The sequence below is a fragment of the Aotus nancymaae genome, unplaced genomic scaffold, assembly GCF_030222135.1.
Source record: "Aotus nancymaae isolate 86718 unplaced genomic scaffold, 86718_ANA_hifiasm-v0.15.2.pri h1tg000077l, whole genome shotgun sequence".
NCBI classification, from domain to species: Eukaryota; Metazoa; Chordata; class Mammalia; order Primates; family Aotidae; genus Aotus; species Aotus nancymaae.
In genome coordinates, this window is record NW_026988492.1 from 12905441 (window position 1) to 12926116 (window position 20676).

The window sequence follows — 20676 nt, forward strand, 5'->3', positions numbered from 1 at the left end:
ATGTTTAGTACTTCCTTCAGGAGTTCTTGTAAGGCAGGTCTTGTAGTGACAAAATCTCTCAGCAATTGCTTGTCCATAAAGGATTTTATTTCTCCTTCACTTATGAAGCTTAGTTTGGCCAGATATAAAATTCTGGGTTGAAAGTTCTTTTCTTTAAGGATGTTGAATATTGGCCCCCACTCCCTTCTAGCTTGTAGAGTTTCTGCTGAGAGATCTGCTGTGAGTCTGATGGTCTTTCCTTTGTGGGTGACTCAACCTTTCTCTCTGGCTGCCCTTAGGATTTTTTCCTTCATTTCAACCCTGGTGAATCTAACGATTATGTGCCTTGGGGTTGCTCTTCTTGAGGAATATCTTTGTGGTGTTCTCTGCATTTCCTGGATTTGAATGTTGGACTGCCTTGTAGGTTGGGGAAGTTCTCTTGGTTAATATCCTGAAGAGTGTTTTCCAGCTTGGATTCATTCTCCCCGTCACATTCAGGTACACCAATCAAGCGTAGATTAGGTCTTTTCACATAATCCCACAGTTCTTGGAGGTTTTGTTCATTTATTTTCACTCTTTTTTCTCTAATCTTGCCTTCTCATTTTATTTCATTGATTTGATCTTCTATCTCTGATATCCTTTCTTCTGCTTGATTGATTCGGCTGTTGAAACTTGTGCATGCCTCGTGAAGCTCTCATACTGTGTTTTTCAGCTCCATCAAGTCATTTATGTTCTTCTCTAAGCTGGTTATTCTAGTTAGCATTTCATCTAAACTTTTTTCAAGGTTCTTAGTTTCTTTGCATTGGGTTAGAACATGGTCTTTTAACTCGGAGAAGTTTGTTATTATCCACCTTCTGAAGCCTGCTTCTGTCAATTTGTCACACTCATTTTCTGTCCTATTCTGTTCCCTTGATGGTGAGGCGTTGTGATCCCTGGGAGGGGAAGAGGTGTTCTGGTCTTTGAAGGTTTCATCCTTTTTTTGCGCTGTTTTTTTCCCATCTTCGTGGATTTATCTCCCTTCGATCTTTGAAGTTGGTGATTTCCAGAGAAATCTCTGAGTGAACGTCCTTCCTGTTGCAGTTGGAGCTATATCTTTTTTGGCCTGTAGAGAGGCACTGCTGGGCTGCCTCAGATTCAGTCAGGTGCTGAGTGGGTGGTCTTCCCCTGGGATTTGTTTGCAGGTGAAATTAGCCCCACCTTCCCAATGACGTCTCTCCTTACCTGAGCTTGATCTTCCTGGTTGGGGTCAAACTGGTGTATTCATTGGCAAGCTCTCTGGCGTGGGCTTCAGTTTGAGTTTTGTGGGGGGTGGGGCTTGCCAGGCATTATGACCTGTTTCCCTGCTTTCAACTCTGCCTCTTTCTGTGGGATGGGTTGTTCTGTCCCACTGGCGCTAGTCCAAACTTCCACCCTGGTCTGGCTGACAACTTATGGCACCAGGCAGGAGTCTCGCTCAGATTTGCATTGACAACCCAGGCACCCCTCAGTCTGGCGGTGCTGTCATGGACCATGGGTTGCAGGAGGGATGAGGTAAGCACAGGATCCGAATCGGAGCTCTGAGGGAGTGAAGTTCCCTGACCCTCCAAGCAGGCTGCACAGTCCAGGTAGGGACGCGCCCCTCCCTGTCTTGGTTCGTTCTCCCTGGGCAGCTCTCACCCTGCTTTGGCTCCCTCCCTGGGCTACTTTCAGAGTCCTTCCAGTCCCCCCAAAATTAACCCGGCACCTCACTTGGAATCGTGAAGTCTTCTGGCCCTCTGCGTCTCATTTGCTGGGAGCTGCATTCCAGTGTTGTCTCCTCTCAGCCATCTTGGTGCTGCCTCCCGTAAAACTTGTTTTAATTGAGTAAAACGTGTATAGAAAAGCACATAAAATATAGGGTTAGTTTACGTGATAGTGCTTTGTTTTATTGCACTTCACAAATACTGTTTGTTGTTGTTTGGTTTTGGGGTTTTTTTTTAGGGGGTGTTATGGTTTTTACAGATTGAAGGTTTGTGGCAGCCCTGAGTTGAGTAAGTTTACAGGCATCATTTTTCCAAACCCATCTCCTTCCTTTGTGTCTCTGTGTAACATTTTGGTACTTCTTGTGGTATTTCAAACTTTTCACTATTACGACATCTGATATGGTGATCTGTGATCAGTGAGCTCTGACGTTACCATTATAATTATTTGTGGTACTGTGAAATGCACCAATATAAAACAGCAAACTTAATTGGTAAATATTATGTATATCCTAACTGCTCCACTGATCCATCATCCTCTCATCTCTTTCTGTCTCCTCTGGTCTCCCTACTCCCTAAAGCACAGCAGTATTTAAATTAGGCCAATTAATAACCCTATAATGACCTCCTAGTCTTCAAGTGAAAGGAAGAATTGCATGTCTGTCACTTTACATAAAAAATAGATAAGCTTAGTGAGGAAGGCATGGTTGAAAGCCAAGACAGGCCAAAAACTAGGCCTCTTGCACCAGTTAGCCAAGTGGCAAATGCAAAGGGCACATTCTTGAAGGAAATTTAAAGTGCTATTCCTGTGAATACATCAAAGATAAGCAAAACAACCTTATTGCTGATATGGAGAAAGTTTGAGTGCTCTGGATAGAAGATCAAACCGGCCCAACATTCCCTTGAGCCAAAGCCTAATCCAGAGCAATGCCCTGTCTCTCTTCATTTCTAGGAAGGCCAAGGGAACTGAGGAAGCTGCAGAAGAAAAGTTGGAAGTTAGCAGAGGTTGGTTCGTTAGGCTTAAGGAAAGCAGTTGTCTCCATAACATAAAAGTTCCATGTGTAGCAGCAGGTACTGGTGGAGAAGCTGCAGCAAGTTATCCAGAGAATCTAGCAGGGTCATTGGTGAAGGTGGCTACACCAACCAGTAGATTTTCAATGTAAATAAAACAGCCTTCTACTGGAAAAAGATGCCATCTAAGACTTTGATGTCTAGGAAGAGGAAGAAGTTGATGCCTGACTTCAAAGCTTCAAAGGACAGGCTGACTTTCTTGTTAGGGACTGATGCAGCTAGTAACTTTAAGTTGAAGCCAATGCTCATTTATCATTCTGAAAATCCTAGGGTCCTTAAGAATTATGCTAAATCTATTCTATCTGTGCTCTATAAATGAAACAACAAAGCCTAGATGACAGCACATCTGTTTACGGCATGGTTTACTGATGTCCCCTGTTGAGACTTACTGCTCAGGAAAAAAACTATTTTTTTTTCAATATTACTGCTGATTGACAGTGTACCTAGTCACCCAAGAGCTCTGATGGAGATATGCAAGGGGATGAATGTTGTTTATATGCCCACTACTGTAACATCCATTCTTCAGCGCATGGATCAAGGAGCCCTTCTAATTTTTGTTTTATTATTTAAGACATATATTTCATAAGCCTATAACCTCCATAGAGAGTGATTCCTCTGATGGATCTGGGCAAAGTAAATTGAAAATTTTCTGGGAAGGATTTACCATTCTAGATGGCATTACAAATATTTGTCATTGATGAGAAGAGGTCAAAATATCAACATTAACAGGAGATTGGAAGAAGTTTATTCTAATCCTCATAGATGACTTTGACGGGTTCCAGATTTCATTGGAAGAAACAACTGCAGGTATAGTGTCAATAGCAAGAGAACTAGAATTAGAAGTAGAGCCTGAAGATGTGACTGAATTGCTGCAATCTCATGGTCAAACTTGAAGAGATAAGGAGTTGTTTATTATGAATGAACAAAAAAAGTGGTTTCTTGAGATGGAAACTACTCCTGGTGAAGAAGCTTTGAAAGTTGTTGAAATGACAACACAGGATTTAGAATATTCCGTAAGCTTGATAAAGGAACTAGCAGGGTTGATAAAGAAACTAGCAGGGTTGGAGATAGTAAAATGCTATTAAGCAGCATCACTTGCTACAGAGTAATCTTTTATGAAAGCAAGAGTTAATCAATGCAGCAAACTTCATTATTGTCTTATTTTAGGAAACAGTCACAGTCACACTACCCCAGTGAGTCAGCAGCCACCGACATGGAGGCAAGACCCTCTACCAACAGAAAGATTGTGACTTGTTGAAGACTCAGATGGTTGTTAATATTTTTTAGCAATAAAGTATTTTTAAGTTAAGTATGTACATTGTTTTTTTGGACATAATGCTGTCACACACTTAATAAACTGTAATGTAAACATAGCTTTAAAATTTTTTAAAAATTATTTTTATTTTTTGAGACAGAGTCTCAATCTATCACCCAGGCTGGAGGCTGGAGTGCAGTGGCACGATCTAGGCTCACTGCAACCTCCACCTCCTGGGTTCAAGCAGTTCCCTTGTCTCAGCCTCCCAAGTAGCTAGGACTACTGGCAAGTACCATCACACCCTGCTGATTTTTGTAATTTCAATAGAGATGGGGTTTCACTGTGTTGGCCAGGCTGGTCTCAAACTCCTGTCTTCAAATGATCCTCCTGCCTTGGCCTCCTAAAGTGCTGGAATTATAGGTGTGAGCTACCGTGCCTGGCCTGTAAACATAACTTTTATATGTACTGGGAAACCAAAAAATTTTCGTGACTCATTTTATTACAATATTAATTTTATTGTGGTAGCTTGAACCTAAACTTGGAATCTCTCTGAGGTATGCCTGTATAGGTATGCAGTTCAATGAACTATCACAGGTGATGCAAGTTAACCATACCAAGATCAATAATTAGAACATTGCCATTGTCCAGAAACCTCCCTCGTGCTTTCTGCTACTCACTACCTCCTATTCTTCCACAGAGATGATGACATTCCTGACTTCAGAGTAGCTTTACCTGCTTGTTAGTTTATAAGTAGCATCATTTCATATGTAGTCCTTTGAATATGATTTCCTCTATTCATTATTATATTTGTGAGATGTATTAATAATTGCATATAGCAGTAATTTATTTTCATTGCTGTATACTTTATAAATATAGCACAGTTTATTTTTGTTGGGGAAATGTGGTGTTTCCAGTTTGGGGCTCTAATGAATAATTTTCCTGTGAACAGTCTTGTGCATGTCTTTTAGTACATATATGTGTAAATTTCAATTTTTGGAGTTAGTTGCAGCGTCAAAGCTCAACTTCAGTAAATACAGTTGATCCTTGAAAAACATGGGTTTAAACTGCATGGGTCCACTTATATGTGAATTTCTTTCAAAAAAACATTTTGAAAAATTTTAGAAGATTTTGGATAATTTTTCAAATCTCAAACCACATAACCTAGAAATATTGAAAAAATTAAGAAAGCCATGCATGGTGGCTTACACCTGTAATCTCAGCACTTTGGGAGGCCAAGGCAGGTGGATCACCTGAGGTTGGGAGTTTGAGACCAGCCTGACCAACATGGAGAAACACTGTCTCTACTAAAAATATATAATTAGCAAGGCGTGGTGGTGCATGCTGGTAATCCCAGCTACTCGGGAGGCTGAGGCAGGAGAATCATTTGGACCCAGAGGCGGAGGTTGTCGTGAGCCGAGATCACACCATTGCATTCCAGCCTGGAAAATAAGAGCAAAACTCTGTCTCAAAAAAAAAAAAAAGAAAATGTTAGGTATGTCATATATAAAATATATGCAGACTCTAGTGTATTTTATCATTTACTACCATAAAATGTATACAATTCTATCATAAAAAGTTAAAACTTGTCAAAACATACACATATACTTACAGATTATACATGGCACCATTTGCTGTTGAGGGAAATGTAAACAAATGTAAAGATGCAGTACTAAATCATAACTGCGTAAAATCAACTGTAGCACAGTATACATACTGTATTACTATAGTAATTTTAAATACCTCCCGTTGCTATTGCAATAAGCTTACATGTTGTGCAAGTATTGGCTTAAACCTCCCTGTGATGCTAATCATCTCTGTGTGAGCATTTTGTCTCTCCGGTAAATTGCATAGCATAAAAAATGTGATCTATCTTGGTTCTCGTGTATTTTTATCGTGTTTAGTGAAATACTGTAAACCTTGAATAAGACCATTGGGCCTATAGAAAGTACCACTAGTGATGCTAGGAGTGCTCCCAAGAACAAGAGAAAAGTCATGACATTACAAGAAAAGGTTGAATTGCTTTATAAGTATAGTAGATTGAGGTCTGCACCTGCTGTTGGCTGCCATGTCAGACAGACAACAACATGAACTTAGGAAATTGATAAATACAGTACATTACTATAAATGTATTTTCCTTAAGATTTGTTTTCTCTAATTTATTGTAAGAATGCAGTACATAAACATGCAAAATATGTGTTAATTTATTGTTTACCTTATCAATAAACCTTCCAGTTAACAGTAAGCTGTTAGTAGTTAAGTTTTTGGGGAGTCAAAAGTTAGACTTAAGATTTTCAGCTGCCCAGGGTTGGTGCCCCAACCTCCATATTGTTCAAGGGTCAGCTGTACTTTTAAATTCTTTTCCAAAAGTTTGTACCGATTTATACTTTAGCAGCAGGATATGAGTATTTCAGTTTCTCTATATTTTTGCCATTGCTTGGTCAGGTCTTTTATATTTTAACCATTCTGGTAAGTATGTAGTGATATCTAATTATGGTCTAATTTGCATATCCTTTGATGAATAAGACAGAACACCTTTTCTGATGGTTATTGGATACTGATAACTTACTATGTGAAGTGTCTTTCCAAATCTTTCTTTAATTATGTTGCCTTTTTGTTTTTGAGACTGGAATATAGAGTTCTTTCTGTATTTCAGAAATAAGGGTTTTGCACATATTTTCTCCATTCTGCTTGGCCTTTTCATGCTCTTAGTTGTGTCTTCTGATGACCAGAACTTACTAATTATAATAATCAGTCTGCTTTATTTTTTGGAGATAGGGTCTCACTGTGTTGCCCAGGCTGAATGGCAGTGGTGCAGTCACTGCTCGCTGCCCCCTCAATTTCCCAAGCTCAAGTGATCCTCCCATCTCAGCCTCCTGAGTAGCTGGAACCACAAGTATACACCACCACACCCGGCTAATTTTTAAAAGTTTTCTAGAGTTTGGGTCTCCCTGTGTTTCCTAGTCTGGTCTGACCTCCTGGGCTCAAGTGATCCTCCTGCACCAGCCTCCCAAAAGTGTTAGGATTACAAGCATGAGCCACTGCACCTGGACTAACAAATATTTTTCTACCTCACCACCTTCTGGCACTTCCATTGTTCATATGTTGATATGCTTGATGATGTTTCTGAAGATTTATTTATTTTTCCTTTATTTTTTTTCTCGTCCTCAGCCCAGATCATTTCAATGCACATATCCTCACGTTTGCTGATTCCTTTGTTTCCTGTTCCTATCTGCTGTTGAGCCCCTCTAGAGAATTTTTTATCTCAGTTATTATACTTTTCAACTCAAAATTTCTGTTTTGTCTTTTTAATAACTTGATCTGTTTGTTGATATTCTGAATTTGGTGGCCCATTGTTCCCATACTTTCACTTAATTCTTTAGACATGGCTTCCTTTAGCTCATTGAACATATTTAAAATAGATGATTGGCCTGGAGTGGGGGTTCACGCCTGTAATCACAGCACTTTGGGAGGCCGAGGCAGGTGGATCACCTGAGGTCAGGAGTTTGAGAACAGCCTGGCTGACATAACCCTGTCTCTACTAAAAATACAAAAAAAATTAGCCAGGCGTGGTGGTGGGCACCTGTCATCCCAGCTACTTGAGAGGCTGAGGCAGGAGAATCGCTTGAACCCTGGAGGTGGAGGTTGCAGTGAGCCAAGATCATGCCACTGCACTGCAGCCTGGGCAACAGAGTGAGACTCCATCTCAAAAAAAAAAAAAAAAAGTTGATTTAACATTTTGTCTAGAAAGTTCATTGTCTGGTCTTCCTCCGGCAGTTTCTATTTTTTTCCTGTATGTTGGCTATACTATCTCGTTTCTTTGCATAGCCTGTAGTTTTTCATTGTTGAAAACTGGACATTTTGGATGGGTGCAGAGGATCATTTGAGGCCAGGAGTTCAAGACCAGCCTGGCCAACATGGCGAAACCCCGTCTCTACTAAAAATGCAAAAATTATCTGGGTGTGGTGGTGCACGCCTGTAATCCCAGCTCCTCAGAAGGCTTAACCACAAGAATCACTTGAACCCGGGGGCGGAGGTTGCAGTGAGAAGAAATCATGCCGCTGCACTCCAGCCTGCGTGACAGAGTGAGACTGTCTCAATAATAATAATAGTAATGAAAATTGGACATTTTAAATGTTATAAGTTAGGAACTGTGGAAATCAGAACTCTACTTTTTAAAGGACTTGTAGTGTTGGGCTTATTGTAGTTATTTGTCTACAACTTTAGTGAGTTTTGTGAACTAATTCTATGAAGTCTCTATTTTTTGTTATGTGTAGCCACTGAAGTCTGTTATATTAGCTGGATAATCAGCTAATAATTGGAAAGATTTTCATAAATGTCTGGAAGTAAAAATTCTGTCTTTGCCTTGGGCTCTGTATTGGTTTACAATTCTGCCTTAACCTTTTTTTTTTTTGGCAGGGGGGAGTTCCACATAGCCTTAATGTCAGCAGCAGGCGAGAGCGTAGCTCTTCAGATCTTTCCTGCATATGTGCACAGCCTTGAACATGCACTTGGCCTTCTAGGTTCCCAGGAATGTCAACATTTCATCCCTCAGCCTTTCCTCTCAAACTTTTCAGTTTGCCTATTGTTTACCCCTATTGTTTTAAAACTTCATGTAGCATACAAAGACAATATGCTGTAAATGTTTTTAACAAATGCCCCCAGGGAAGCAGCTTTAGCATATGGCTACTTTTAAATTAGGGAAAATAAAGGCGAGCTTTTTAAACCTGTCTTCCAGGGAAGTACCAAACAGATCAGAACAAATAATTACCATTCTTTGCAAGTTAGTTCATTCTGCTCCTTCTAGTACTAGTGATACGGGTTGTTACTTTCACAGGTTGTGGTCACTCAGAAACAGTGGGTAGGACTAGAGTAAATTAAGTTGCCATAAATTTACTGTTCTGATCAAAAATCAGATGTCTGTCTTTCTGTCTTTTGTTCTTTCTTTTCTTTTGTGTCTTTCTTTTTTTTAATATGAGGTCTCGCTCCACCATAGCTCACTGCAGCCTTGAACTCCCAGGCTCAAGCAGTCCTCCTACCTCAGCCTCCCAAGTAGCTGGGACTACAGGCATGTGCCACCATGCCTGGCTAATTTTGTAATTTTTTTCTAGAGATGGGGTCTCCCTAGATTACCTAGGCTGGTCTCCAATTTCTGGACTCAAACAATCCTCCCATCTGAGCCTCCCAAAGTGTTGGGATTACAGGCATGAGCCACTGCACCAGGCTGTAGCTGGTTTTCTTGAATGTATCTTACTCATGGTGCTGCAAACCTTTGGTTAATTTCCAGAGTTCAGAAAAAGTTGGTTATATAGTTTGGGCTTCTTGTTCTTGTTGCTGCTTTTATGCAGGGGTGGAATTTGGAGTTTCTTACTCTTCTGATTTTGTCAGCATCGGTCTATGTTTTTAAAAATCAAGTTAAGTTTTTTTCCTAGTTTTGCTAAAATTTTTATTTATTACAAATGAATATTGTTAAGTGTTATCAAATATTTATTTCTGCATCTATTAAGATGATTGTGTGATTTTTCACCTTTATTTTGTTAATGAGATAAAGTATACTGATTGATTTTTCTGGTATTAAATCACTTGGTTTTTCTGGAATGAACCCTCTTTGGTCTGTGAAATATTCTTTGATTTGATTTGATTTGATTTGATATATTTTTAGGATTTTTGCTTTTATGTTTAATAGAGAGATTTACCTGTGATTCTTTTTTCTTATATTTTTGTCAGGTTTGGTGTCATTTACATGCTGGACTTATAAAATATGAATTTTTTAATCAAGTTTTTATTTTAAAATAAATTATAGATTGATAGGAAGTTTCCAAGACAATACAGAGTTTCTATGTACCTCTCACCCAGTTTTTCCTAATGGTTACATCTTATGTAACTATACTACAATATCAAAACCAGGAAATTGACATTTGTGCATTGGCTGTTTATAGTTGTATGTCATTTCATCACCTGTAGATTTTTTGACCACTTCTCCAAACAGGATACAGAACTATTCCATTACGACAAAAACATCACTCATACTTCTCCTTTATAATCACACCTGTTGACGAAAAAAGCCAAGCTCTGTAAAATATTTGAAGAGGTTTATTCTGAACCAAATGTTAGCAACCATGGCCCATGATATAGCCTCAGGAAGTCCTAAGAACATGTGCCCAAGGTAGTTGGGTTACAGCTTGGTTTTATACATTTTAGGGAGACAAAACTTATAGGCAAAGACATAAATCAATACATATATGGTATACATTGGTTTAGCTCAGAACGTCAGGACATTTCGAAGTGGGCTTTCAACTCATAGGCAGATTGAAAGATTTCCTGATTGGTAATTGAAAGCATTAAGCTTTGCCGGGCGCGGTGGCTCACGCCTATAATCTCAGCACTTTGGGAGGCCGAGGCGGGTGTATCACGAGGTCAAGAGATCGAGACCATCCTGGTCAACAAGGTGAAACCCCGTCTCTACTAAAAAATACGAAAATTAGCTGGGCATGGTGACGCACGCCTGTAGTCCCAGCTACTCGGGAGGCTGAGGCAGGAGAATTGCTTGAACCCAGGAGGCGGAGGTTGCGGTGAGCCAAGATCGCGCCATTGCACTCCAGCCTGGGTAACAAGAGCGAAATTCTGTCTCAAAAAAAAAAAAAAAAAAAGAAATGCTTGAGTTAAGATAAGGGGAGTTGTGGAGCCAGGGTTCTTGTTATGTAGATGAAGCCTCTCAGTAACAGGCTTCAAAGAGAATAGATGGCAAATGCCTCTCTTTTTTTTTTTTTCTTGAGATGCTGTCTCATTCTGTCACCTAGGCTGGTGTGCAGTGGTGTGGGCATCTGTCTGTTATCAGACTTTAAAAGGTGTCAAATTCTCCGGAACCAATATCTGGAAAAGACCTAGTAAGGGAAGGAGATTCTCTGTAGAACACAAGTTTTCCCCACAAGAGGTGGCTTTCTAAGGCCGCTCCAAAATGTGTCAAAGAAATGTATTTGGGGATAAAATACTTTGATTTCCTTTAAGGCTTGTTATCTATCTTGTGATCCTTTACCACAGGTTTGAATTTTGTGTCTTATTGCTACAAAGAATCTGTTTTGTCAGTCTTGTCATCCCTTTTTTGGGGGGTAGGGGGACAGAGTCTTGCTCTGTCACCAGGCTGGAGTGCAGTGACTCGATCTCAGCCCACTGCAACTCCTGGGTTCAAATGATTCTCCTTCCTCAGCCTTCTGAGTAGCTGGGGCTACAGGCACATGCCAGCACACAGCCATGATCTCTATTTTAATGTTACTGTTGGTCAGTTGTGCCTAAACTCCAAAGGGAGGAGGGTATAATGAGGCATATCTAACCTCACTTCCCATCATGGCCTGACCTAGTTTTTCAGGTTTTCTTTGGGATCCCTTGGACCTCAGTGGAAGCCTTGGTTTGTGGAGCTTCAAATTTTATTTTTGGTTTATACACGTATCCCCCACTTACCCTCCTGAACCTGCTTAAATTTGTTCTCTACAGTTTTGTCATTTTGGGGATCTAATGACATTGAGGGTCTAATGTCATTTTGAGGAATCATTCACTATGTGACCTCTTGAGATTGACTTTTTTAGTTAGCATAATGCCCTTGAGATTCATCCAAATGTTTGAGTGTATTAGATCTCTTTTTATTGCTGAATATTCCATTGTGTGCCTGTACTACAGTTCATGTAATTATTTCTCTATTTAAGAAGATTTTCATTGTTTCCTGTTTTTGTTTTTGTTTTTAAGATGGAATTTCGCTCTGTCACCCAAGCTGAAGGGCAGTGACGCAATCTCAGCTCACTGCAACTTCTGCCTCTTGGGTTCAAGCGATTCTCCTGCCTCAGTTTCCTGAGTAGCTAGGACCACAGGCTCACGTTACCATGCTTAGCTCATTTTTGTATTTTTAGTAGAGACAGGGTTTTGCCATGTGGCCAGGCTGGTCTCAAACTCCTGACCTCAAATGATCTGCCTGCCTCCACCTCCCAAAGTGCTGGGATTATAAATGTGAACCACTGCATTCGCATGTTTCCAGTTCTTACTAATTATAAGTAAAACTGCTATAAACAAATTTCTCATTTGAACATAAGAGTTTATTTATCTTGGGTATAGATCATGAAATGGAGTTACTGGGTCATATGGTAGCTCTATGTTTAACATGTTGAGGAGCTGCCAAGCTTTTTCAAAGGGGCTGTACCATTTTACACTTTTAATAACAATATATGAGAGATTCACTTTCTTTGCATTCTCACCCATGTTTGGCATCATTATTATTTTTTATTTTAGCTGTTCTAACAGGCATATAGTGATATCACTTTGTGTTTTATTTTCCATTTCCCTAATGACTGGCCACATTGAATATCTTTCATGGCTTATTTGCCATCTATATATTCTCTTTAATGAATTCTTTCTTCATGTCTTTTGCTTACTTTCTAATTGGGTTGCTGACTTTTTTGATGTTAAAGTTTGAGAATTCCTTAAACATTCTAGATGTGGGTCATTTACCAGATTTTTGATGTACAAATATTTTTTCCTAGTTGTTTGTAACTTGTCTTTTGATCTTCTTAACAAGATCTTTGGCAGAACACATTTTTAATTGTGATAAAGTCCACTTTAGTATTTTTTTCTTTTATAGAATGAGCCTTTAGGTCATATCTAAGATCTTTTTTTAACCATGCTGTAGGCCCCAAAGAGTTTCTCCTATGTTTTCTTCTAAAGGTTTTATAGTTCTTTATCTTATATAAACTATATGATCCACTGTGGCTTATATTTCTCTAAGATATTAAAGTTTAGTCAAAGCTTTGGGCTTTTTTTGTTTCTGGTTTTGTTTTTTTTTTATTTTTTGTTGTTGTTTTTGCCTATCACTAATACAACTATTTCAGCACCATTTGTTTAAAAGACTATTTCAGCACTATTTATTTAAAAGAAGAGTTGCATAAGATTGAAGTTATTTCTTCCATAAATACTTAGAGGCAATCACTCACTAGTAACACCATCTGGGCTTTCTTGGAGGATTAATTTTTAATTGGGTTCTCATTTAATACTTATATGATTATTCAGATTTTATATTTCTTCCTGTGTCAGTTTAGGTTGTTTTTTTTTTTTTCCAGAAATTTGTCAATTTGTTTAAATTATGAAATCAATTAGTATAAAGTTGATCACATGTCTTCTTATTTTAATTTAATGTTTATAGCAGTGCTGTCCAGTAGAACTTGTCTGTGATATGGAAATATTTTGTATCTATGCTGTCTGATATGGTATTGATACTGTTGGGCTGAGGGAGATCCCTGAATGCCAGTGGGGCCTCAACCCCAGCCAGCATCCAGGCCCTGGGCACTGTTGCAAGAATGCATTCAAGGATAAGTCAAAAAATAGTGAAAATAAGGAGAATTATTGCAAAGAGAAAACTACATACTCAAGACGGGGGAGTGTGTATGTCTATAAGAGAGAGTTGCACATGGGATGTGGGGTTTCTGTCTTTATAGATTTCTTTAACCAAGGGGTAGAATATTCATGAAGATTCCTGGAAAAAGAACTGGAGTGCCACCCAGTTTTTTTGTTTTGTTTTGTTTTTTGAGGAGTTTCACTCTTGTTGCCAAGGCTGGAGTGCAGAGGTGCGACCTTGGCTCACTGCAACCTCCACCTCCTGGGTTGAAGCAATTCTTCTGTCTCAGCCTCCTGAGTAGCTGGCATTACAGGCATGTGCCACTACACCCGGCTAATTTTTTGTATTTTTAGTAGAGACGGGGTTTCACCATGTTGGCCAGGCTGGTCTCTAACCCCTGACCTCAGGTGATCTGCCCAACTTGGCCTCCCAAAGTGCTGGGATTACAGGTGTGAGCTACCGTGCCTGGCCTGCCACCAGTTTTACACCAAATATGAATGTTCCTGGAACTGTCATAGTGCAGGTGGGTGTGTGATTTAGTATGTTAATGAGCATATAATGAGGTCCTAGGTGAAACCTAGGCCAAATCCAGTCCCATGTTGGGACCATTTGATCTTAGCCAGCTTAGTCTACGCCTGGGTTTTCAGGGTCTTATCAGCCCCTAACTGCAGCTAGTTCAGTAGTTTCCTTTTGCTAGTCATGACAAACTGCTGCTTGAAATTTTCCATTCTCTTGCTACCACCTTGTATTATTCCTCTGTCAGTATGTGACTCTTGAGCACTTGAAATTGACTAGTGTGACTGAGAGACTAGATTTTAAATCGTGTTGCCCTGTAAATACTTTAAATTTTATTTTAAATAGCCTCAACTGACTAACAGCTACCGTATTAGACAGCACACACCTATAGGCCATGGGATGATGTCCTCCTTTTCATTCCTAATATTGGGTATCTGTATATTCTTATATTCAGTCGCTCTCCTTTTCAGTTCATTAAGTTACTAGTGTTTTCAAAGAACCATCTTTTGCCTTTTTCGAGTCTCTATATTGTATGTTTGTTTTCTTTGTTACTGGTTTCAGCTGTTTTATTTTTTCCTTCATTTTACTTTCTTTGAGTTTAATTTGCAACTTTTATCTCTTCTCTAAAGATAGAGAATTACTATAATGATTTTTAGTCTTTCTTGTAATGTATGTAATAAAGGCTATAAATGTCCCTCTAGGATCAGCATTAGCTGAAAAGCCAGTTTTAATAATTTGTGTTCTCATTTCCCATTTACTTAAAAAATATTTCTAGTTCTCCTTGTGATTGTTCTGTTTATCCATGGACTCTTTATGAGTCAGTTTTTAAATTTACAAACACATGAGAATTTTTTTTATCTTTTTGATATTAATTTCCAGCTTAATTGTTTTGTAATAGAACACACTCTGATTTCAGTCCTTTGAATTGTGTTGACACTTGCTTTATGCACTACTCTATGGTCAGTTATTTTAAATATATATATATATTTTTTTGAGTTGGAGTTTCACTCTTGTTACCCAGGCTGGAGTGCAATGGCGCGATCTCGGCTCACCGAAACCTCCGCCTCCTGGGTTCAAGCAATTCTCCTGCCTCAGCCTCTTGAGTATCTGGGATTACAGGCACGCACCACCAAGCCCAGCTAATTTTTTGTACTTTTAGTAGAGACGGGGTTTCACCTTGTTGACCAGGATGGTCTTGATTTCTTGACCTCGTGACCCACCCTCGGCCTCCCAAAGTGCTGGGATTACAGGCGTGAGCCACCGCGCCCGGCCCTATTTTAAATATTTGATGTACTCCTGAAAGAATTGTATATCTGTGGGTTCAGTATTCTATATATGCCAATTAATTAAAGTCTGTTAACTATGTTTTTAAATCCTTTGATTATTATTAGTTTGGGGTCACTTGTTTGACCAGTTGCAGCAAGAGATGTGTTTAAAACCTACTGAGATCATATATGTGTCAATTTTTTTTCTCAGTTAGATTTTGCTTTATATATTTTAAGCTATTAATGTATTTGAATTTCAAATTTTTTATCTTTGGTGAATCAAAACTTTTACCATATAAAGTGTTGCAGTTTATTTCTAGTAACTTTTATGCCTTGTTTTTTTTTTTTTAATATTAATATAAATAATCGAGCTTTCTTTTGGTTTTTGTTTACATGGTGTATATTTTTCCATCTTGTTGCATTTTGTTTCCTTATACATTAAGTGTGCCTGTCATTGTACAATTTAAAAAACTCTAGCCTGACAGTATTCAAATTTTCTTTAAAGCACTAATTCCATTGTTATGTAATAAAACTACTTTAGATCTGCCATATTACTGTTTGGGTTTTTTATTTTTTTATTTTTTGCTTTTGTACCTTCTTGTCTATGTACTTTTCTCTCTCAGAGCTTGACCTCTGTAGAACTAATTTTTTTTTTTTTTTTTTTTGAGTCAGAATCTCACTTTGTTGCCCCGGCTGGAGTGCAGTGGTGCGATTTTAGCTCACTGAAACCTCCATCTCCCAAGCTCAAGCGATTCTCCTGCCTCAGCCTTCCACGTAGCTGGGACTACAGGCATGTGCCACTACGCCCAGCTAATTTTTGTATTTTTAGTAGAGATGAGGTTTCACCATGTTAGCCAGGCTGGTCTCAAACTCTTGACTTCAGGTGATCCATCCCCCTTTGGCCTCCCAAAGTGCTGAGATTACAAGTGTGAGCCACCACACCCGGCCAAGGACTGATTTTTAATATCCATTTGTACTTCATGTTCTAAGATTTTTTTCTCACTTAAGCCTTTTGTATTCATTAATTTTTATACTCCATCTCCCTTTTTTAACAGCTTTATTATCAATATACCAATGACATAAAAACAAACTAGACATTTAAAGTGTACCATTTCATGCTTTTTAACATACAGATATACCTGTGAACCCATTGTCAGAATCAAGATACTGAGCACACAGATTTTGCTCATAAGTGTCTTCACAGCCCTTTGTAATTTATCATTCTCAATCCTTCACCTATCTCTAGGCAACCATGATCTGCTTTCTATTACCAGAGATTAGTTTGCTTGCTCTTGCATATTATGTATAATCATACAATGTAAATTCTATTTTGTCTGATTTCTTTCACTAAGCATAAGTCTGAAATTTATTCATGTTTATTCATGTATCAGTGGTTTGCCTTTTTGTGCTAAATAATATTCTATGGTATGAATACACTACAGTTTTTTAATTCATTTGCTATTTGATGGACATTTTAGTTGTTTCTAGTTTTTTGACCATCATTAATAAATCTACTATGACGATTCAGGTGCAGATCTTTGTGTGGACATATGCTTTCATTTTTCTTGAGTAAATGCCTTTTGGGAGAATGACTAGAATGTGTGATAGGTATAGTTTAACTATTTAAGACACTGCCAAACTATTTTCGAGAGTAGCTGTTGATTTTTACATTATCACCAGCAGTGTGTGAGAATTACAGTTGTTCCACATCCTGGCCTACAGTTGTTATCATCACCCTCTTTAATTTTAGCCACTCTAGTGTATATGTAGAAGTACCTAATTGTGATTCTCATTTTCACCTCCCTGATGATTAATAATGCTGAGCATCTTTTCATGTGTTTTCCATTTGAATATCTTATTTTATGAAGTGTCCATTCAGATCTGTTGCCCAGTTTGTCCTGTATGTTTTGCAGATATGTTCTCCCATCATTTGGCCTGCTTTTTATTTAGTAAAAGTATCTTTTGAAGAGTAAAGTTTTTAATTCAGATGTTCAATTTATCAAATTTTTTTCTTTTATACTAACTCCTTTTTATATGTCATAATTAGGAAATGTTTGCCAAACCCAAAGCCACTAAGATTTTCTTCTGTTTCCTTTTAGAATTTTATAGTTTTATCTTATATTTAGGTTTCTGATCTATTTTAAGTTACATTTTTTTGCAAATTGAGGTAAGCATCCAAGTTTACAGTGTTTTTTTGTTTTTTGTTTGTTTTTGAGACAGGGTCTCACTGGGTCACTGAGGCTGGAGTGCAGTGGCACGATCTTGGTTCACTGTAGTCTCTGCCTCCTGGCTCAAATGATCCTCCCTGATCCTCCCACCTCAAGTAATCCTTCCTCCTCAGCCTCTTGAGTAGCTGGGAATACAGGTGCATGCCACCATGCCTAGCTAATTTTTGTGCATATTTTAAATACAGACAGGGTTTTGCATGTTACCAGGCTGGTCTCAAACTCCTGGACTCAAGTGATCTGCCCACCTTGGCCTCCTAACTTACTTGGGATTACGGGCCTGAGCCACTGCATCTGACCATTTTGTCTCATTCTTGATCTTGGAAAGCATTCAGTCTTTTACCACCAATTATGATGTTAGGTGCAGGCTTTTAACAGATGCTCTTAATCTAGATGAGGAAAGTTACTTCTATTTCTAGTCTGCTGAGAGTTTTTATCATTAATAGATTTTTTTTATTCTGCATCTCATAGCATGATTTTATGTTTTTTTTCTTTTGTCTGTTAATATAGTGAATTCTGTTGGTTGATTTTAAAATCCTAAACCAGCCTTGAATTCCTGGAATAAACTTAATTTAATCATTATATATTAGCCTTCTTATATGTTGTGGATTTAGTCAGCAAATTTTCTTTTCAGTTTATGTTTGTGTTCGCATTGGTCTATAATTTAGTTTTATTTTAATATTTTTGTCTGTTTTTCATGTCTAGTGACAGTGATATTGACCTTATAGAAGACATTGGGAAATGTTCCCTCCATATAGAATTTCATCTATTTCTTCTTACATGAACTTTAATGGTTTGTGTATATGAAGGGGTCTGACCATTTCATCAAACTTGTTGAGTGTACTGGCATGAGTTGTTTCTAATATTTCCTTACTTTAACATTTATAGAATTTATAGTGATGTCTTTTCTCTTACTTCTGATATTAGTAATTTGCTTCTTCTCTGTTTTAGCCTCTCTTGAGATCCATCTATTTTACTTATCTTAAAAATCAGCTTTTGGTTTGATTGATTTTTTTTTTTCAGTTTTGTGTGTCGTTGATTTCTGCTCTTATATACCTGTCTTCTACTTAGTTTGGTTTTAACTTGGTCTTCCTTTTCTAGTTTCTTAAGGTGGAAGATTAGGTTGATTTGAGAACTTTCTTCTTTTTCTAAGTATTAATGCTTTCAAATTTCCTCAGAGTTTTGGATCATTTAAATATAGCTTACAGCCAGGCATGATGGCTCATGCCTATAATCCCAGTACTTTGAGAGGCTTAGGCAGGTGGATCACTTGAGATCAGGAGTTCGAGACCAGCCTGGCCAACATAGTGAAACCCCGTCACTACTCAAAATACAAAAATTAGCTGGGCGTGCTGGCATGTGCCTGCAATCCCAGCTACTCTGGAGGCTGAGGCAGGAGAATTGCTTGAACCTGAGAGGCGGAGGTTGCAGTGAGCCAAGATCATGTCACTATACTCCATGCAGCCTGGGCAACAAAGTGAGACTCGGTCTCAAAAAAAAAATGTAGTTTTATGTTTTTATATTTATTTGTATTATATGTATGATATTTTAGCTTTAGCCCACAAATGTTAATATCATATTTTCATTTTTATTCAAATTAATCCATATCCTAGTTTCCCTTGTGATTTGTTCTTTAAGTCATGTTTAGTTTTTTAAAGGATGATATTTTACAGGTATCTTTCTGATACTGCCTCCTGTTTGCATATGATTTTTAGTTTTGTTATTATTATTTAGGTGTTACTATCACAAGAAAGAGGTCCAGATCCCAGACCCCAAGAGAGGGTCCTTGGATCTTGTACAAGAAAGAATTCAGGGCAAGTCCACAGTGTAAAGCGAAAGCAAGTTTATTAAGAAAGTAAAGGAATTGCCAGACGCTGTGGCTCACGCCTGTAATCCCAGCACTTTGGGAGGCTGAGGTGGGCAGATCAGGAGGTCAAGAGATTGAGATCATCCTGAGCAACATGGTGAAACCCCATCTCTACTAAAAAAATACAAAAAATTAGCCGGGCATGGTGGTGCACGCTTGAATTCCTAGCTACTCAGGAGGCTGAGGCAGAAGAATCATTTGAACCGGAAGGCGGAGGTTGCAGTGAGCCAAGATTGCGCCACTGCACTCCAGCCTGATGTCAGAGCAAGACTCCGTCTCCAAAAAGAAAGTAAAGGAATAAAAGAATAGCTACTCTATAGACAGGGCAGCCCCAAGGGCTGCTGGTTGCCCATTTTTACAGTTATTTCTTGATGATATACTAAACAAGGGGTGGATTATTCATGCGTCCCCTTTTTAGATCATCTAAGGTAACTTCCTGACGCTACCATGGCACTTGTTAACTGTCATGGTGCCAGTGGGGGTGTAGCAGTGAGGACCACCAGAGGTCACTCTTGTCGCCATCTTGGTTTTGGGGTTTTGGTGGTTTTTGGCCGGCTTCTTTACTGCAACCTGTTTTATCAACAAGGTCTTTATGACCTGTATCTTGTGCCAGCCTTCTTCCTGTCTCATCCTGTGACTTAGAATGCCTTAACTGTCTGGGAATGCAGCACAGTAGGTCTCAGCCTCATTTTATCCAGCCCCTAATCAAGATGGAGTTACTTTGGTTCAAATGCCTCACTTGCTCTCCTAGATTTCTTTGTTTCAAAGCCTGTGTTCTCTTTCTCATTGGAATTTGTATCTGTGGCTTCTATGGTTGAATTTACCATAGAAATGTCCACACATTAGACTCTCAGTAAGTACTTGTTAAGTTAATCAAGCACCCAATTAGTCATGGTGACTTCTGCTGAGGGAGCATAATCAGGAAGAGTGGGAGACAAGATCCTGGTCTCTAAAGGGTTGGTAGACTTAATTTCTAGTTTAACATCACCATTTATTATTTATGATCTGGGTTTTAGTTTTCTTATCATTTCGTATCTTATAAAAGTATGAAATTATCTCCCTTTCTACCTTAGAGATAAGAGAATATGTGTTAAAAAACATTTTGTTAAATCAGAAACTCTAAAACGAAGTTTTCCTCTTATTCTTGCCTTGTTTGGGATCTGCTGTCATTTCCAAAGTTTGCTTAAGTTTTTTTTTCTCCTTTTCATTAGTATAAACGAAAGTGGAGATAAATATATATCCCAATTACCCTCTCTGCTGTTTGCATTAAGAAGTTGACCCTGGTGGGGCGTGGTGGCTCATGCCTATAATCCCAGCACTCTGGGAGGCCAAGGTGGACAGAGCATTTGATGTTAGGAGTTCGAGACCAGCCTGGCCAACATGGCTAAACCCCGTCTCTACTAAAAA

At 38.6% G+C, this 20676-nt stretch overlaps 1 protein-coding gene across 1 annotated transcript in view; it reads left to right on the plus strand.

Moving 5' to 3' along the window:
- Positions 1–20676, plus strand: part of DNAJC1 (DnaJ heat shock protein family (Hsp40) member C1) — a 226393-nt gene that overhangs the window by 130534 nt on the left and 75183 nt on the right. The window lies entirely within an intron of this gene.